Source organism: Harpia harpyja, chromosome 10, assembly GCF_026419915.1.
Source record: "Harpia harpyja isolate bHarHar1 chromosome 10, bHarHar1 primary haplotype, whole genome shotgun sequence".
NCBI lineage: Eukaryota > Metazoa > Chordata > Aves > Accipitriformes > Accipitridae > Harpia > Harpia harpyja.
The window spans coordinates 8,239,003-8,256,320 of NC_068949.1; the positions used below are offsets into that span (position 1 = coordinate 8,239,003).

The window sequence follows — 17,318 nt, forward strand, 5'->3', positions numbered from 1 at the left end:
GAAAACACCTGCTTCCTTCCAGCCAGTTACTATATTTTGTCCTCTGGGTGAGCTCTGGTATTTTACAGCCCCTCCAGCTTCAAACTTCGGGACTTGGAGAAAGGTCACAGCTGCTGGGGGGAGTTTCTAGGGTGCATCATTGGGAAACACAAGCAGAGGGTATTTTGGAGCCACAAAGAGGTACACGGCTGCACACAAGCGGGCACAGCTCCTGCCCCGGGCACGTGCCAAAAACTGGGGCAGGAGACCTTGTACTGCCACTCTTCAGCTCCTTAACCCCATGGTGGAATTAGATGGCAATGTTATCCACGTTCCTAAAGCTCTCCCAAAGCATGTTATCACATCACTATAAACATGAGTACATTATTTAAGAGATGAAATGCATATTTTTTTTTTCTCATTACAATTTGTTGCCCAGTTCACCACATATAACTCGTGAAGTTTCAACAATTTTGCTTCTGATAAGCTGCTAACAACTTAATTTAAGAATGATGTTTTTTTTAACCATTTCCAGGAACTTTTCTGATAAAAGTGTATTGATCACACTATTTATAAAGCTGTGTTGGAAAATGCAAATATGAAAGATATAGGCAGCTTTAATCAGAGATAAGGTCATACATCAACCTCTGTTCCCTGCTTTTACCTTAGGCTGTAAAAATTTATCATAGGTTTAAAAATTTTGAGGTGATTCCCATCTTTTTGCTTTTTTACCTTCCTACATCACCTAACTCATCGAAGTCCTGCTCCAACACCAGCTCTCATAGCTCCTACCACACCTAACCCCTTAATAATGCTGATATAATTCTTCAAATAATGGAAACTACATTTGTATGATTTAATTTAACAATATACCCTTCTATTTGCTTGAAACTTGCTGTTACACTGCCAGCAAACACTGCTCTGCGTCCTTCCCAGAAGATGGATGCAACTGGTGCAACCTTGGCATGATGTCTGTCCAGCTTTTGGGATCGATCCCCCCCAGATGCAGCCTCCTGGCACAAAACAGCATTTATTATGAGGTGTGAGTACCCTGCTGCAGGAAGTATCACATTTACAGCTGAGCCTCTTCTGCTCATCTCGGGACTGGCATTTTGTCAGTCAAAATTGATTTCAAGCTAAAATATAGTAGAGACATTTTTAGGTCTCTAGGTAGGCAAACCCCTCTCTTTAAAGGATAGAGCTAGGGTTGGTTTTCCAGAATATTGCCAAATTTGGGTACCACTACTCGGAATACCCAATAAAGATAATTTTTGTCTCCCATGTGAAAGACATGGTGTAATCAGAAAATACCCAACAAAGTAATAAGGGGAGATAGAGATGCTGGGTTTTGAGCTATTACCACTAAATTCAAGTTAATAACTGATTTTTCCCATATTTTTTTCCTTTCACTTATTTCTGACATGCCTTGTTCTAAATACTTTAAATCAACCTTATTAAAAATACTGTAACAAGGTCAAGTCTACAGTGGCAGAAAGCGGCAAAATGCATTAAAGAACTTGAATACCAGCAAATTGGGAACCTCCGGATAGTCTTCCTGTGGCAAATTTTTAAAACCCATCAGGGAAGACCTCATTTTTTCTTTCCATCTTTTCTTTGAAAACCCTCATTAACACAATTCTCAAGTTTAAATGATCTAAACACTCATTTCCAGATGCTCCATGGGACTTGAGCTTTCTACTATAGACCTCTCCAGGCAGCAGCAGCTTCTGCAGAGCAACCACCAAGGACCAGACACTGACCCATCTCCTCTTGGTGGCTGGTCAAGGTCCTTCAGTTACTTGGTCAAAGAAAAATGGGTTATCAACATTTTTAGAAAAAGAAATAAAACCTCCAAAGAATGCTAAATATATATTTTGGGATACTGCTGCAGCCAATAGCCCTTTGGCAATCTACAAGCCCATTTAGATAGGATGGCCATAGCTCTTCCCAGGAAACACAGTTTGATCAAGACAGGTGTCACCTGTAGGAAGTTTTATCTGAAACATTACGACTGTTCTTGTAAATGATGTGACCACCTAACACACATGGAAGCAAAAATATGGGTTTATTTTATGGTACCCTCAGCTGGTACAGTTTGTGCCACCCTGCACCCTCTTTCCTACTTTTCCTCAGTAGCCATCACTGAAGTCAAGTCAATGCAGACCTACAGAATGGTGATGTGGTCCGTCATGACTGATGGTGTAAGCCATGGTCTGTATCAGTTACCTGGATCTATTGACTGATTTCCATACGGGAAAAACACCCCTTATAGACTGATGTTTGGTTTCCCAACACTTCAGCTTTCTGAGAACACAACATCCATTTGCCATTGGTTTTGACTATAAAAATACGTTACTGGAATTAATAAATACAATGTGGTCTACTAAACTTCTAAAAATTTTAATGCAAACCTAATAAAACATGCAACTTGAAAAAGCTTCACTTGAAAAGAGTTATGCCATTCAATAAAACCTATGAAAATCCCCATAGGCATTAAAACCGCACCTTCTATAAAGGGAATGAAATACGTATGATAGGAAGGAGATTTTGCTTCAAGGTACTCCAATTTGAAGGCATGTATCAAAATGCACACACAGCCACCTGCGATCCTGTGCAATTTAGGCTATACGGCTACTGGGAAAAGGAAACATTTCTCATAGAACAACATTTCAGTTCGTTCAGACAAAATGGTTTAAAAATACTCTTTTACAGGTTTTTTATTCAATATAAGCAAACTGTACGGCTCTCCAGATAGGCTAGAGAATGTACCAACCCATTCTAATAATTTGTTTTATGTCTTGTGAGCTTATCATTAGCACTTACTTACTGTTTCTAACATTTTATACTCTGAGTGGCTCCAGCTGAAAGGGTTAAGCCCTGGCAAGGACTGCACAATAGATTTACAGAAAAGAGACCTTCCTGATAACTGATTTTAATAATTACCAAGTTAAGGACTCAGAGATGATGAACAGGTCTTTCAAGACTCTGTTGGTCAAAAAAATTCTGCTCCGGACTTACTGTACTGACACTTCTAAAAGCAAATGAAACCCAAATGAATCCCAAAACTGCTGCTAAGATTATGCCAAGTTTTAACTCAAAATTCTCCCAACAAGTCATGATGAGGTGGGATCATTTCAGGATGCTGTGTGAAGTCTGACAATTATTTTCTGCTTCGTATTAATGATGGATGTTACTTCATGAAAATGGAAACACCTGGAGGGCTTCTCCTTTTCAGTTTCATGAATGACAGAAAATCAAGCCCAGTTTACATAAAATACAGTTTATTTTGGTATTAATGCAAATGTTGTAATCTGAAATATATATATATATATATATATATATATATATATATAAATTTTGCAACCCTCATATATATTTGGGGAAACAACCACTGTTAGAAATACTGCACTGGACTGTGACTGCTCCCTTGTCTGCCTTGCCACTGCCTACAGCCCAGCCTTGAATAAGCCATTTCACTATCTGATTCCTATATTCCTATATTTCACTATATTCCTATATAGGAATGTATTTCTATATATACGAATATTTCCTGTATTTCACTATATTGCTAAATATCACTATCTGATTCCTGCATTACAATGAGAAAAATGCTTTTACTTACTGTGTCATCCCCTGGGTCTACAGACAGAAGAAACTACGCAAGAGATGGCTGCTGTTATTATTATTGGATTACAGATCTGACACAGTGATGCTGCTGAATTAACAAGTGTTACGTTATCAGACTACCTATGTTGATATCCATAGATGTAATGCAGATAAACATTGCCAGAAAATAGTATTAATTAAAACAGAAGCACTGTAACAGGCACTATCATATATAATATGATAATATGGAACCCAGTCCTGCCCCTTGGAAGCAAATGGGGAGATGCAGAGGGCAAAAAGTATTAATAACACAGAGAAATTCTGCAGCATTTTTAAAAGCTGGTGTAAAAATCAGCCCCTGCTAGCCACCTTCACATTTATATACAAGATCATAAGCTGCCAGTGATTCAGGAAACCTAGAGGGGGTTGTATCAGCTGAAAACTATTCTGAAAAGAGTATGTGCCCCTCGTGATCTGAAAGCAAAGAAGAAAGGTCTTGCTACCACTTGATTACCACGGAGCTGGCATAAATCTGATGGTGCCTATTCTTTTGAGAGTCAGCATAAGGATTTTCCCCTTGCTGTGAGGCATAATCAGGTTCTTCCCCTAACTCCTGGCTACAAGGTAATTGTGGCTGCAACAATATGAAAGGGTTATGAACCACACAGGTCACGGCATTAATAAAGAGATAACTCTTTATTAACTTTATTATACACTTTTGGTATGTTCTTACCATATTTAATCCATAATTGATAATTGCAAACTACCCAGGAAATAATCTATGATCTCTGCCACAACTACTTTAACCCACCAGCACTCACCCTGAGCGGGAAGTTACTAGTTTGCCATTATTTACGAAAACAGCTATATTAAAATCAAATCAAACTGTGATCTGAGAGTTAAAGTAACACGATACATCTATTACACATGAACAATATCAACACTGTGCTTACGCAATGTCATTTTAAACCACGTGCAAGAGGTTCACGTGGTCAAAGTCAAATCTCAGAAGCAGCTAAGGTATATGATAATATCTGTAAATGTGTTTTACAGGTGAGTAAACCAATGCACAAGGAGCTCGAGCGAGGTGCATTAGATTATACAGGCAGCAATTAGCCTCAGCACTACCAGATCTTGGAGCTGGCTTCTCTTCAAGAATTAACGAGGCTGCATCCATTTGGCCTAACGTCTTTACTGTGTTGGCATGCTCATAAAGCCACACGCATATGATCGCTGCAGAGGCAGGGATCAGGTTATCCCTTAACTGTGCCGCTTGGATACCGTGCCAGCCTTACTAGCTGTAACCACTATATTTATAGCCCAAGCCCTACATTAACACAGAAGAGTCTTCAGTCAGATTAGTGGAAACGACTGCATCCAAAGAAGCTTCTTACAGGCTGAGGTCCACACATAGCCAGATTTTTTTTCTCCCTTCAAGTATTTCTATGACTATTACGTTCTTTTTCTTGCTCAGCTTCTTTGTGCATGAGAGCATTGGGACAAATACCCTTTGTTATGCTGAAGCAATGAGCAATGCATTTGTCTATTAAAACCATGTCTCATTGCAAGGATGTCTGGCCTATCTGCAAATGATAAGAGATTCTTTCAGTTGAGAACATTTTTAAGGGTTTATTGGGAATTCATTACTTTTTTTTTTTAAGAAGAACTATAATTTAAACAATGCTCTTGTTAAATTCCTAAGCACTACAAAGAAGGGAAGGGGAGTTGTAATGAGTTTATGGCTTCTCCTTTACGGATGCCAGCAGCAGGATCTAGATGACAAGCTGTGGGAGCTATTTTTTCACTACCACTTGTCCTTGGCTGACACTACCAGCCTCCACCACCAAGCTTCCTGGGTACCATATTCCTACTCCCCTATACTTCAGGTCACTGCAATCCCACCTAGGGCATGTGGTTTGCACCATACTCTTATCTACCTCTTCCCATGGCCAATGCTCTGCCCGTGCCAGTGGATCCGAGTGCCCCCACCCTGGTGACTGTGCCCATCTTACCTTCCTCCCAATATTACCGACTCCTCCGGGTCCACCCATCTCTTCTTCACTTCTGCAGGCCAAATTCATTGCATCCCTCTGTTACCCCACAAATCCTTTGACCTTCTTCCATACTACCCAACTGCTGCCATTGATGTTAAGGACTTAAGTTTATATTCCTAAAATAAAGAGTTTGTCATTGCCCTGAGTGTACCAATAAATTTTAATTGCCCTGAGCAGCCTCACTGGGACCTTCACCCAATATCTTCTGCCCATGGTCTAGGAGCCCCATTTCAGCTCAGCCTGGGACCCTCAGTTGTAGGTGCAGACTTGTCTCTAGCCCGATGTCTTGGATGGACCTTGGATCTACAAGTAGATAGCTCTACAAGATAGCTTGTGTCCCATCTCCTGGATGGACCATGCCTGATGCTGTAGCTTTGCTTCTAGCCCTGTCTTTGCCCATCTCCTGCTGCTCCTGGCAGTTCTCCCTGGGTGGACCCGGGACCTAGGCCACCCTCTCCTTGTGTCTGGGAGTGCAGGAGCACCCTGTTACCAGCACCCACCTCAGGCCTCAGTTTCACTCACAATGGGTTTCACTTGGCTAATTACAGAGAGCCCTTTCTTGTATTTGCCACATGAAAGGTCATGCCAATAACGGGAACAAAAGCACCACAAGCAAGAGCAGATAGTGCCCAAACCCTTCATTTTGGACCAGAACAAAAAAATTAATATCCTGGACAGCAAGAGTTAATGATGTGAAGGACCACACTGGCGCCTGCTGATGTGAGTGCAGCAAGGGAGCTGGAGATGCTCGCTGCTGCTTTCTCTTCAGCAGCCTTCTCACATCTCGTTAAGCGAGGTCTCACTGATAGCTTCCAGACTAGCTAGCAGGGCTCCCGTGAGAAATCAGTGTCCTCCACAAACTTCCCAAAGCCTCCCGCTGATGCAGTTATCTCTTCTGAGGTTCTGCAAGCCTGTGCTTTCCATCCAGCTCGTGCTTTCATTTGAGCACTGCTCTATACTGTCAGCACGAAGAGACCTGAGTCAACTTTCAGCTGGCTTGAGTGGGTATGAGCAGCACGCAGAAGAGCTGCAGAGACTAAATCAGCCCACGCTGAGCTCCACACCGCCACACTTGACTCCTCCGATGGTCAGGTTAATTCCCATAAAGCCAACCAGAGCATTCCTCTGCAACATCATGGTCTGCAGTGCTGATGGGGCCGTATTTTAGTCAGAGTACTCAATTTCTTATTCTGTGTGTTCTTTTACAGTGGGAATAGCACAGAAGGGAAAATTATGGGCAAAGTTTATCATCAATAAAGATGTAAAACTGCTCATTTTATTCTGACTTATCTTCTCCTTTCTGTGCACAGAGTGATGGAGCAGACTTTATACTTTGGCTCTTTGATCACCTTAAACCTATCTAAGATAAATCAAACTTTCGGCAGGCTTAGTTTTCTGGTAGATCAGTGCAACTCACCCCTTGGCCAGTAATCACTTCTACTAGGGAAAGCACCAATGGGTAGGGGTACTGGTGGAAAGAGATGTGGTGGGAACATGTGGCTAAGAGGGAACAGGGAAGTTCAGGACCAGTCCCTGGCATAAACACAGCCATACGCTGTCGCTTAAGGTGACTCTATAACCACATCCTAAAAGATCTGTGCTTGCCTAGACAATACGCGTGGCCAAATCTTCATCTCTGTCTTGTCCGTTGAAGGTGTGAAGGTGGGATTAGAAATCCCCCCCATCTTGCAGATGCTCAGTTTGCACTCCCTCGTGATTTCACCATTTAAGCAACCACTGACTAATCGCAAAACCTGCCAAGCTATGGAAAGGCTGCATTTCTAATATAAACCAGCACAATATAACTGCTTAAAACATGCATTAAACCGAAGCGAAAAAGCAAAAGATGTTTTGCCTGTGAAAGACATCGTCACAAGAAACCTATTTTTTGTCCATTAGAAAGTATTCATAGACCTTAATGAACAACCTCACTAGTAAAAAAAGAAGGATGCAGTACATTTTAAGAAGTATTGCTAAAACCCCCCTTGATTATGGCTCTATCACCACTAATATATTTACTAAGAAAAACCCCAAACCCAGTTATGTAATGTCTGGAGAGCAGCATAATACAGTCTTAGAAAATAAAGTGAAAAATCTGAAAAATCGATTTGCTGCAGCCCAAGGAGAAGCTAAAAACTTTGGAGAAGCACTGAAAAACCCAGAAGAGATTTCACGCTCCACCTACACTGAGCCTAGATGAGCAGGGAAAAGTCCTTTCAAGGCAGCATTTGCAGTCTTCATTCAGTAACCACAATACAAAATAAATCACAACTTAAACCAAATATAAGCCCAAAGGTGCTGATACTCCAGGCAGTCCTATCCAACTCATAACTGCAACTTCTCTGCAGATTTAAAAATCACTCCAGAATTGAGTTTGTGGAAAAACGTGCCATCGCCCTGGATGGTGATGCAGAGTATTTCATCGCTCTTCTACTGGTGAAGCAGCTGTGCAGCACACATCTTCATTTGCATGGCATTTTACATTTATGTAGTTAATGGTAATTACTGTGGAGGTGGATGTATTTATTTTTCTAAATCTATTTCAGTAGGAAATGCTTGGCCATGTCTGAAAGCTGAATTGCACTAGAAACACATATGGAGCTTTGTGGCTGGTACCGACTCTCCACGTGTCCTAGAGAATTCGCGCTCACATCCTATAAAAGCAGACAACACGATACCCAAGCACCCACCAACGCAGAGAAAGAATAATGGTTTTGGCTTTCTTACATCTTATATTAACTCAGGTGTGGCTGCCTTTGCCTTCAGGAAATATCTTGAACTCCAGCTGGCTTGGGTTTTTTGTGTGTGTCTGTAGAAACCTATACTTCTCTATTGTAACAGGATCTAGGCCATAATTTACATTCTGATTTTCACAGTCACTTAGTTGAGATGAGAGACATTATCCTACTGCTTTTAAATACTCCCTTTTAACATTCTTCTTCATGCTAAAGGTTTTGTATGGCATATCATGAATTTTATGTTATTTTATTTTTTTATCTTGCAATGTTCTGGTGGAAAATTTCCATGATTTTCAAAGATAAAATCTTTAATTTTGGGATCACTTTCTCTCTCTTTGCTATGTTAAGGGATGGTAATATACTGACTTCACTGTCAAGAAAAGCAGAAATATCCATTTTTTGGGGTCCCCAATAGCACACAGAACTGCACCTCGAACTTGGACTCTAAACTACTTTTGATTTCTGGGTCTGTGCAGTCAGGGCTGAAGGCAGAGTCCTACCACAGCTGGACTTCCCATGAGTTCTGCAGCTGGAGGGCAACGGGACCACCTCCTGGGGGATCCTTGTTTCTGGTTCTGGACATCACCTGGAGCTGGTGGGAATTTCCTGAATCTCATGGATGACAAAGTCCATTTTCCTGCTATTTCAGATTTGCCATAAAATAACCTTCACAAACTTACAGATTCAAATTAAAATCAGTTTTGTTAGTATAGCCTTTGAAGATGCTTCCAGAACTTGTTTCTCTAGTGGTTAGTTACCTTTTTCTGTTTCCCAGTCTAAATCTACTCCTTGCAAGCTTAAATCTAAATCAATGGACCAAAGCCATCCTCAAGTTAAAATAATTATTTTCTTCCCCTTTATATACACAACTCCAAAACCTTCTCAGATTTTATTTCAGGGAGTTAAACGAATCAAGGTCTCCTAACTTTTTGTCTTAAGTTCTCTTGGCTTCTCTGTACCTGGACCAGCATGAATTCATCCTTCGTGAACATAAGCATCCTCAGTGGTTTGGAATACTCCAGACCAGATCTCACTGGGGCTTTGTACAAGGGTACAAATGTTGTCCTGTTCCCACTGAATACACCTCTGAATGTCTCCTAGAAATCCATCTCCTGCTGTTTAATTTCTGCATCTGCATGTGGTGCCACATACAACAGTGTGTTCAAGTCCAGACAGATGATACCTGCCATGGTTCCCTTGTCCAAAAATAGGGTTCTCCTGCACAGACACAACGTGTAGCATTTGCCTTCAAGCCTCTGAAACAAATTTGGAAGGGAAGGATAATTAGAGATTGTATAACATAGCCATTTTCTAGCTTGTAGCCACCTGGATGGCCCCCTCACTTCTGATGCCTCTTGTTCTTCCTAGCTATGATGGCACTTTTGACTTGACAGATTCACACATCCAGTTTCAGAAAGCAGAATTATCTGAGCTTGAGGATGGAGATAATGAGGTTCCCTAAGTCTGAATCTACTTTGTTTTCAAAGCTTTGATTACCTTTTGTTTGGAATAATTTCTACTCCTTCACCTTCATCTTGGCCTACAGTCACAGCATGGCCAGCTATAAGCACCACCTCCCGTCCAGTGCCTACTCTTCATTTAGTAAAAAAACAATAAAAAATCAAGGTTTTACTTAATAAAACCAAACAAAAATCTCACAGTTACTAGACCTGATCCCACTTCAGTCACAAGACAGTTTAATGAAGAAGACAACAGCTGGCTCTGCTTGGAGGAAGAGAGTGAACCAGAGGAGCTCCAGAGGTCCCTTCTGACCTGAGTGGCTCTATGCTCCTGTGATGAGGACAAGACATACAGTATTTCGGAAAACATCAATTTAAGTATTACATGAAACATCTGGTTTACAGTCTCTAAAGTTAAAGAAACTAGATTTAAAAAGATAAAATTACAAGTACCAGAGTAACCAATAACACTCTATTGAAAATAGAGCTTAAACTCGAAAAAGAGCCTAATCTTCAACTAATAAAGATTACTGGTCTTAAACTATACATCGCACACATAGGATGTGACACATCCCTACCACAGGATTTTGCAGACCTCATTTTCCAGAATGTATTTCCTCAGTAAAGCCAAATCAAAGCAAAGAATCACAGAGCAAGCATCCAAGATACAATGTTTGACTCTCCATAACTCTCCTCTATCCACCAGCTGCAGAAAAGCATCAAAATGAACTCATAAACACATCCTTATAAAAGTAATAATCCCTCATATTTATTATCTGAGAATATCACAACTGCCAGAAGTATATTATGCTGATAAAAATTACTTTCTTTAAAAAGAAAAAAAAAAAGGAACTTTAAATTAAGTTTTACAACTGACATGTCTTAAGAGAATTACAAACAGTGCCTGTGACCAGCTCTCACCTGTTGCTGCGAGAATCCTACCCAAGGAATCGAACGGACATGGAAAGAAATAAATTAGTTTCTGGCATTGGTGAGGGTGATGCTTCTCTGACCTACAGGAAATTATGCTGCTGGGAGTATGATAGAAGCGTTAAGAGAGCAATTAGGGTTGTCACCTAGCATATTCCCAGGAGGAAAGTGACGGATCCTCATTCCTGGCCTCGTCTCCTACCGACGGCAGTGTGTTGATGAATACTGCTACTGCTCTGAACAACCCCAACAACAGGCATTTTATCGCAGCGACAGTCGCTGGCCTCAACAGCACGATGTTATACCAGCTCTTTTGTACTGTGGAATGGCTGGTCTTATTCTGGGTGGACATATACCACCCTGACACGATGGATTTTATTGCTTTGAGGGCTAGTTTTGTACGATTTTATGTCAATTTTATATGACACGCGCTGATAAATACATGAATATCAAGGTGGAAGATTCAGCAGCCAGCACCAGGGGACACACAATAAAAATCTAAGTAATTATTATAGCCATAATTTAAAACCATTATGACCCTTCAAGAAACTTTCTCCTTCTTTTACAATTTATATCAGCCAAGCAGGTATTTAAGAACAAATTGTGATGAATCCCAACATCGTGTTTGAATATGAGGCCATTTAACACGGGAAATAGCAGAAGAACTTACATCAGTAAGTATGAGCAGGTGCAAATTTGTTCTCCCCTTCCTTCACACATCCAGTGTGCAAAGGTATTGCATGGCAGAACTGTAGTTCTTCTTCAGCTTCTCAGGCCTCCAGTCCATGTACAATTTATTGGACCACCATCAGCTTCATCTGGAGCAAAACCCTCCACACGCCACAGTCCCATGCAACAGCCCTAGCACATTAAAAGGCTCCGAATAAATTGAGTTAAGACCATACCTGTTTTGGTGAGGCAGACATGCCCTGCTATGTATTGTATTTCTAATTCAAACTTGAATTTCAAATGATAAATGGACCTGAAATGAAACCATAAATTCTAACACTTTGAGAGCCGAGTGACTTGCCCCACAGATGCAACCAATGTGACTCCAAGCTCCTCCTCTGAAATGAAACCATAAATTCTAACACTTTGAGAGCCGAGTGACTTGCCCCACAGATGCAACCAATGTGACTCCAAGCTCCTCCTCTGATGGAGTGAAGTGCCTCTCTGGGTTTGCACTAAACTACTCCAAGTGTTAAAAAGGGCAATCTCTTATTAAGATTTGATAAGGGATAAAAAGGTTTTAAAAAAATGTCTGGCTGATGAAGAAAGATGAGTCAAAGCTTAAATAAAATGTTTGAGGACATTGAAGCAGGTTGGCTTCCAACCATTTTTAATCGATTTAACATTGAACTGCATTTTACCTCAATATATATAAAGAAAACCGTTATCTATCCAGAGCTGGAAAGGGAGAAAGTTTAGGTAGGATCTGAATTTGGGCATAAATTCCATTAAAAAAACCCTTACATTGTCTAACACAAAGCACTGGGGCTTTGCTTATGGTTTCTTGTCATATCAAGTTGCTTAAACCCCACTGGTTTAGTAATAACATCTACAGAACAACAAAAAGAAACCTTTTTATATCACTCAATAGTAACAGAAAGATTACCTGGGCTTTCTTCCCTACAATCATTATTTAGCTCAAATGCCAGCAAACCGCAGCAGAATTTTAAATAAGCTATACTGGTAATTTATGGGTATCACTTTTCATAACTCACATAGAGCTTTACAAAACAACTATGACAAGGATTACTTTGTACTGTTTTACTGTATTATGGCCTATGTCATCTTCTATAACCACAAAATACAAACTCTGCATCAATGATCGAGAATGGGATATTGCTTCCCCCCCCCCCCCCCCATCTACCTACAACTTCCATCGTACCTGCAGTGATCAGAGCACTGGCAAGCCCAGAAATCTTATCTACAGAAATGAGGTCTACAGCTGAATTATATAGATGGCTTTTGAATATAGCAGTCTAAGTAGTCTGTAAAAGCCATCTGGAAATCAAGAATTACATTTTGTTATAAATGTTCTTATATTAATATTCACAATATGGGTCTTCCTTGCTGGGCAGTAATAGTACCACTAAGTGTTCTTGGGATGTCAGTGTCTCTATGGGAATGCAATTTCTGCTCCATTAATTTTCTAAAGATGTGAAATTCTGGTGCATTCATGACATAGCGAAGTTTTATCTAAAACTTTTATCTAAAAGTTTCTGTCTTCCCAGATTATTAAAATTTCACATGCATATTTCAAGGCGGGATTCCCATTAGCCTTATGTAGGCAAAATAAAGGCACACGTAGGTCAATGCTTATCAAACTTTTTGATTCAAAGACATTTTTTGAAACATATCTAATTTTTTTTTTTTTGAAAAAAATCCATGAAACAACATTATATCATTTTGTGCTTATAACAAATAGGTTAAACCTAAAATATTTGTTAATGGCTTTTGTTCACTATTCTTTGCACATGTTGGCATGTGACGATGTGTTCGAACTGGGGTTGGCATTGATTTCAAGTCCCTGGGCCATACTCTAAAATGAGTATCACAGGCTGAGCCCTGTTTCACTTACCCATAGCAGAAACACACAGACAGTGATGAAGAAAACCAGTTGGTAAGAATTATTAGGTCCCACAGAAAAAGACTAAAGGGAACTGTAACAAAATAGGTTTTTGCTTTACCTTTCAGTACTAAAATAGAAGTAAGACTATTTCCTGGTTTCTGCAAAAAAGTCAAATTAACTAAACAGTGGAAATTATAACAAATTTTTATCTCGGTACCACTGCTGTCTTATTAAAAGACTTGATTTGAGTCCCTCAGCGTTATTTTATGACACATATTAAAGCCACGTGTTCACTAAATGCATAAGAAAGCTAAGTATTAGCAGCACTTTGCTAAAGATGCATGATACCACATTATTTTCTGATATTTTTATGTACTTTATATATATATAAAGATAATAACACCACATTATTTGCTGATAAATAGCACTTACCCAGATTCACAACTAACAGCAAACAAAACCCATGTGAACACAATTTCCTTTGGCCCTTTGTAGTCATCTTTGTTAGTGAGTGAGATACAAGCCAAAGTCTAATGTTTCCAAAAGCCGGTACCACCAGGGAAGGTGGCAGATGAACTTGGGATGGCTGCCTGTACACCTGCGAGAAGTGGTATCCTCACCTCAGCTGTTCACCCAGGTGTTAACACTTGAAAGTGCAAAACATCAATTACTAAAGCAGCAGCACCCGCAGCCAGGATGAGATACTTTGCACCCCCTCCCCACTTTATTAATTTTAATCAGCTTTTCTTATTGCTTCAGGGAAACAGAGGGATTATTGGCAGTGTTGGGGTGCAAACCCTTGCAAGTCAGGTACTTGTAGGCTGTTACCTGACATAGAGTCTGCTCTGCCTTTTTACTAGGCAGAGAAACTCGACTTTGTGTTCTCCCTTGGGGAACACATCTGCTTGGGAAGAGAAATCCAATAAAACACAACAGCTGCAAGAATGCACTGAGGAGATATGCTGCAGATATTCACATGTTTAGCTGAAAGCCTTCATGTTGCAGTCTTTTGAGGGTGAGGAAGAGAAAGAGATGGATATCTCTTCCCTTATCCTTCGCTACCAAGTTGTGCGTGGAAGCTTATCTGGTTTAAAATGGTGTAATTGCACCTATCCTGTCACGGCTGGATTTGCAGACATCCCGCCGAGCATGCCTCTGTACGTGCCAAGGACTATCCCTTTGCTAATTCGCTCTGAAGGGCGAGTTGAACACAAGGCGTAAGGAGGTGCAAGTGGCCGAGAGGCCACAGCAGGTCTTCTACTGACAGTCCAACCAAATGATCCCCGAGGTCTTAACAGCCTATCTGAAGACCACAAGAAGGTACAAGTGAAACTTCATTTCTAGCTCAGTTCTATTTGCTATTATAACTTGAATTGCAATAATAAATTGAAATGGCAGCAATTCAGTCTTAACAGGTGATTTTTCATGGAGACATCAGGTCTTTGGTGACAGTGCTTCCTGCACAGCTGGTTCCTTCCCTCCCAAGCTTTTTCATTTCCTATTCACTGTCTTCAAGATTTTTATCAACCGTTTTAATTTTTACATACCGAGCCCCATCAGGGCCGCATGAATCTGTGCTAGATCCAGGGATTTATGCCTTTCTTGCGTTTACGTTTAGTACCGAACACCACAAATCACGACTGTAAGACTCCGATCCTATAGACCAATGGCAGAAATGGGCTCTTCATATTATTAGCTTATGTGACAAGGATTCAAGTTAGACTAGATCATCTTGTCTCAGAATAAATATAAATGTTGCCTGTTTAGAAATATGACATAAATATTTCCAGTTTAATTTCTACAAACACAAGTTAACGTTTCCTGTATCTACGCAAGGATTTCAGAAATATTAATCTGTGTATTTTCCTGCCTTGTGAGCCTAAAGAACAAAACTTTACTCATTTAAAACCTTTTAATTTCCTTCCCAGAAATGCTCATTTTAACATGTTTTAAAAAGGAGATTGGTATGATAGCAGGCTTTTGCATGCTTACTAAGCAGCATCACTCCAGACTTGTCTTTACTGAAATCACTGTTGCTGCCTCCTCCTTCAGTATTTAATTCTTGTCACAACCACAAAGACCTTGTGCAATATGTTGACCATGACAGATAAAAGTGAAAGTCCTCTATCTAAGCAAATAAGTCCTCTAACCCCAAATTTCTTCTGGAGCTAATTATATACCAATTGTTTATGGGTCAAACTGATAAAAGTATCAGAGAAACATACGTTTAGGAGCTTTTTTTTTTTTGGTTGTTTGGAAGCAGTCACCACAGGAGTGACATTCCAGTTTGGCCCATGCAGGCAACTGGAGTCAATGGCGTGAAAGTGGAGCTCTCTGCCTTATAAGCAGCTTCTACAACAAAATTTACTTGCAAATTTAGAACTACCAAGTCTTAAAAGTCCTGCAAATGACAATTCTGGGGTGTTTTGCATGTGCAGGCATGACTGCAGTGTCCCTTACTCTTTTTGTATAGCAACAGTTATAAAGACTTCCCCTACTCGTGCTTCCAACAGTTCTTTTTTCCCACCCTCTTTCCACTCATGCCAACTTTTTTATCGCCTTTCAAACCTTCACCAGTTTTAATTTCAATTTATTGCACTTTTTTTCTGCTCTTCCATCATCGCACAGAGCCAGTGTGGGAAAAAAAGGTGTATTTTACACTAAAAGACAAAATACAAGGGACATGAGGGACCCAAAGAAGAAGCCAATCCCAATCTATTAGCATTTTGGGGCCTCACTGGTTTTTCTTAAGTGACCCATATTTATCATGCAACACTTGTCAGTCTTGCAGCTGGTAGAGCATTAGGCAAAGATGCCGAATTTCACCGTATTCCACCATGCATGATGCAGCAGGGTCCATCAACAGCAGTCAGAGCTGTGGACAGGCCTCCAGGAGTGTGTTTCCCATTACTGAGATGGCAACAACACTTAGAAATCATCCTCTGCTGATGGGAAAACCATTTCCAGTGGACCCACTCCATCAGGAACATGCCCAGTGCCTCTCATAGAAATCACTTAATAATATTTATATGATATAGTACAGTGTTTTCAGAAGACCAGAAAGACAGAGAAGAGCAAATACTGCTGCCCGTAGGAATTAATATTGATATTTTTGTAGGTAAAATGTTGCTTAAGTTTAGTATGGATGAAATGAAAGACTAAAGCAAAATCTGAGTGATGTAGCACTGATACCAGGATGTTAATACCTACTCGCTTGCCAAAACTATTAATGATTTAAACCAATTATTCTTGTAATTTATTCTGAATTATTGTAATGAACTAGTGTCTCACTAGCAAGTAATTAATAATATTCCCTATGTGAAACAACCCAGAGGTATGAAATGACCAATTTTTTCATTAAAAAAAAAGTGCACTAATATCCTACCACACACAGTACACTACTATTTTAATCAGCCAGTGGATGACAAGGGTGTCTTTAAGATATATTAAATATTAATTATCACATTCAAGGACAATTCAATTAAATCTTGGGCAAATCAGAAGAGTTCTAGAAACTAGAGCCTTGCAGACCTACTCTGCATAAGGTACATTATCGACCGGCCTTGATCAGATAATACAAACCTAAACAAAGCCAAAAGACCAAGAAACTTGCACAGGTAAAGAGGAAACTATTTATTTGCATACAGATTTCCTCAAAATCAATAGCGTTGCAGTTGAACTGAGCAGGTGTCATGTTTTAGTAAGTTCTTAACAGTGTAAACTGTTTCATATGTACTAAGATGACTGTGTTTATATATCTACACATGCATGTTACTGTTGCTTTTCTAAGTCTTTTTACTTTTCTTAAAAAATTAGTAACACTAATAAGTTCATATGAAATATTTTGAAAATAAATAAAAAGTAGCAAACCATACAATTTCACAAAGATTACTTGCAGAAAAGTAATTGCAGAGCAGCAGCAACAGAATTTGGCATACAGAGCCACATGAAACAGTCTTTGACCCATTTTCTTCAT

At 39.9% G+C, this 17,318-nt stretch overlaps 1 protein-coding gene across 2 annotated transcripts in view; it reads right to left on the minus strand.

Moving 5' to 3' along the window:
- Positions 1 to 17,318, minus strand: part of PRKG1 (protein kinase cGMP-dependent 1) — a 534,317-nt gene that overhangs the window by 85,848 nt on the left and 431,151 nt on the right. The window lies entirely within an intron of this gene.